Raw genomic sequence first — 3,900 nt, forward strand, 5'->3', positions numbered from 1 at the left:
CATAGACAAAGAAATATAGACAACTAACTTTTAAGAGAAAGAGAATGAAAATTTAGTCTGTCTGAGGGGATGGACTCTCTAACTGATTGTCCAATGAACAGAAGATAGCTTTGAACTCTTTCATGCAAGCAACACTTAAAGGAGTCACTGACGTATTTTCATATTTTCCTCCTCCTCCTCCTCCTCCTCCTCCTCCTCCTCCTCCTCCTCCTCCTCCTCCTCCTCTTCTTCTTCTTTGTTTTTTTTTTTGAGACAGGATTTCTCTATGTAGCTTTGGAACCTGTCCTGGAACTCACTCTGTATACCAGGCTGGACTCGACCTCACAGAGATTTGCCTGCCTCTCAAGTGCTGGGATTAAAGGCATGTGCCACCACCGACTGGCTATATTTTATTCTCTTTTAATTAAGGTTGTTGGTGTATGGATTTGTTCCTGAGATTGGAGTTCCCCTGGAAGCCAGAAAATTGTGTGGATGCCCTGGCTCTGGATTTATAGGTTGCCACGATCTGCTCCTTATGGATGCTGGGAAGTCAACTCAGGCTCTCTGGAACAATAGAAAGCATTCTCAGTTGCTGAGACATCTTTCCAGCCACAGACTTTTTAAAATTGATTCTTTGGAGATTTCACATCAGTCACTCCAACTATATTCATCTCCCGATCCCTCCGTATCTGCCCCTCACTCATGTAGTGCCACTCAAAGGAAATTTAAAAAAGAATAAAAATAAACAATTATACTTTGCTCCTCTGTCTTTTCTGCTTCCCCACCACCTCTTCATTCATTTTGGTTTCACTGGGGCTACTGTATATCATGCTGTATACCCATTTGTCCAAACAGCATTACTTGCAAATATTCATTGTGTAATAAGTTATTGGTCTGAATTTGGTACACCATAACTGGACCCCACTGACATTATTCTCTAATATCCTGTGGTTGCCCAGAGTCATGAAGATCCTGTGGCTATTATTCCACAGGATCAGTTTATTCAAATACTTCAGCAAATCATAGATGGGGTAGATGTTGAGGTGTGTCCACTCTATGCCCGGGATGTATACATATCACTGCTGAAATCATGCCAACCAACCTCAGTGGCCTACATTGCACCCTGTGGCCATGGTGTCCTCTCCCTGAAAGTGTTGTTGAGGACCATGTCTGGATCCATGGCTCCACCACAGTCAGGGTCTGCAAGGATGTCCAAAGTTTTGGTTAACACCCAAGGCAATGTAGATGCCGTGTCCATATCCCTGCTCCGGAAATGCTGACTCTGAACCTGAGAGGAGAGCTTGCCCTTCACACTTGGGAAAGCTCTCAACATCCCTCACCATGGGTTTGGAGAGCCAGATCCACCCCTCACCTGAGATGAGTGGTTCCAGTAGCTAGCCTCAGAATTTTTGTCTTATCTATCTGTCCGTTCCTTCCTTCCTTCCTTCCTTCCTTCCTTCCTTCCTTCCTTCCTTCCTTCCTTCCCAGTCCACTCTCTGTTCCCATCTCCAATCCACTCCTCCATTTGTGTCTAGGAAAGGACAGGTATCCCAGAGTATGCACAAAGCATGACATATCAAGTTGCAGTAAGATTAAGCACCTCTCTTTGGACTGAGGCTGGGCAAGGCGACCAAATATGGATAGTCTCTCTTGGTCTGTCAGCCTCAGATCTTAACATGTTCTATGACATCATACAGTTCTATGATACCAGTGTGAGTCAAACCTCATCTAGTGCTTCAATATACTCAACTGTTTTCAAATCACTGAACATTAATGGCATTATTTGGATTATTATACTTTTCTTCAACCTGAATTTAGTGATGTTCTATTTGTATTGTGCCATACTGAGCTAAGTAGATTTGTACTAACAAATAAGCATCTTTACAATGTCAGACTTCCAGACTTTTATATTAGATTCATTCTGTATCTTTCAAAACAATCTCCTTTATAACCTTTTGTGGTCCATGTTCAGGACTAGCTTATAAATTTCTAGTAATCTGTTTTTCTATATTTCAGGGCATGCTTTGAAGTTTCATATGAACCTATGTGAAATTTATGACAAATATTCTATTGTAATAAAATTTTAATTACATTTAATGACATTTTTTCATTGTCCAATCAAATTATACATATCAGTGAAGAATTTCTTATTAAATATAAAAGCCTTGGAAGCAATCACTTGGCTCCTGGTGATATAATTGTTTTATTCACTTTTGTTGAATATGGTTATTCTCATATTGTTAGTGATCAATATCAATTTTTTTGATAACATTGAAAACAGTACAGTTTTGATAATAAATTATTCTGTGTATGATTTGATAAGAACGAATGTAATTGTTTTCTCTAGAAGCAGCTGAAGACAGATTAGCTATGCTAACTTTCACCAACTATTTCAGAAGTGGGTGAAATGTATTTCTCTGAAAGTTTTCCCCTTCAAAGAATTCTTTTCTCTGTGTGATAGAGACTTAATACTAATTAGCATTTGGCAAATTTGCACTAATGCTTAGAGTATCAAATATGCACTGAAGTAATTTATAAGGCATTTGATAAGGTGAACTGATGATTAGATGTAGGTTAAGTCCCAGCATAAACTTTCTCAAATTGTTCTACTAAACTCAAGTCACTGATTGAAAGAGGATTAAGTAGAATTCAAGTACTGTTTTATAATCTTCAGCATAACACAATGGCTAATTTATTCCCTGATCTTACTTTTCAAAGATATTTTCACCAAAAAGTAACTAACATACCTATCTCACTATTACCTTGAATATTGTAATGTTTGTATGTAATATATATTTCAATAGTAATTTAGAAAACTTTAATTCTCATTTATTATCACTTAAAACTATATGTAATTATTAATTAGATTTCTTCTAAAAATTTCTCATAGTCTTAAGATTTGCCTATATTGAAATTATTTTTTGTTAATCTCACTATTTACTTTTAATGAATGACTACATAACAATGGGCCTCTACAGGGTAATTTTATTATCATAAAAACTAGAGTTTAAAGTCATAAAGTTAAGTTCTAACTTTTTAAATTACAGGTAATATAAACTCTTTCAAAATCCACCATGACTAAATTTCCCAATAAAAATTTGAATGGATACTCCATCCTTTCCTTGAGATCACAAATTACTGGGGGTTTTTGTTTGTTTGTTTGTTTTGTTTTTGTGCCATAATATATTATGTTTGTCTTCCTTTATTTTCTATATTTTCACGCCCATACTTTCCATTGGCTTTTATATATTGGCCGTTGTTTCTGTCTTCATTTTGTGAGAGTTTCTACAAGTTTTTGCCAAAATTTTGAGAGGATCATTCATAAGTTTGTTCTTTCCCTAAAAGAAAAGAACATAATATTTTTTCTTACTGAACTTTAAAGAATTAATAAATAATTATTTATTGAGTTTATTTAAAGGATGAAAAATTATTTTGCTTAAATGAAAGTATAGACATCAGGAATGTGCAATATTACATGAAAAGACTGTAAATGAGCTATGTAAGTGTGTGTGTGACAGAGACATGGACTCCTATCACTCCAGCACTCTGAGGAATCAGGGTACAATGCAATAAAAAGAAAAGACAGAAACAATATATTCTGTAATAAATTAGGTTGAGATAAGTTGATCTATTATTTTCAAAAACTACATATCTTTTCTACCTATCATCCTTGTATGTATATATGTATGTATCTACCTATCATCTGCAATTTATCACCTATCCATTTATTATCTATCATCTATCTATCTATGGATTCTTTACATTTGCCCATATATGTAAATCATTTGCCTTGAAGTGGCAAAGCAGCAACTCAAATTTATTTTCACCTTAGGAGTATTTTAAAAACAGGATTAAGGCTTAACATAGCTGTTAACCCTGCAACTAAAATTATGACTATTCTGTCAGTAGTAACTATGTTAT

General features: G+C 35.4%; 1 long non-coding RNA gene across 1 annotated transcript; it reads right to left on the bottom strand.

Annotated features, from left to right (window-relative positions):
* Positions 1-376: 376 nt before the first annotated feature.
* LOC131921000 (uncharacterized) lies at positions 377-1,653 on the bottom strand. The gene is made up of 3 exons (XR_009381820.1): positions 1,580-1,653; positions 1,082-1,179; positions 377-543 (listed from the first exon to the last, which is right to left on the bottom strand). It is a non-coding gene; the product is annotated as an uncharacterized LOC131921000 (long non-coding RNA).
* Between the last annotated feature and the right edge of the window lie 2,247 nt (positions 1,654-3,900).

The sequence above is a fragment of the Peromyscus eremicus genome, chromosome 10 (assembly GCF_949786415.1).
Source record: "Peromyscus eremicus chromosome 10, PerEre_H2_v1, whole genome shotgun sequence".
Classification (NCBI taxonomy): Eukaryota; Metazoa; Chordata; class Mammalia; order Rodentia; family Cricetidae; genus Peromyscus; species Peromyscus eremicus.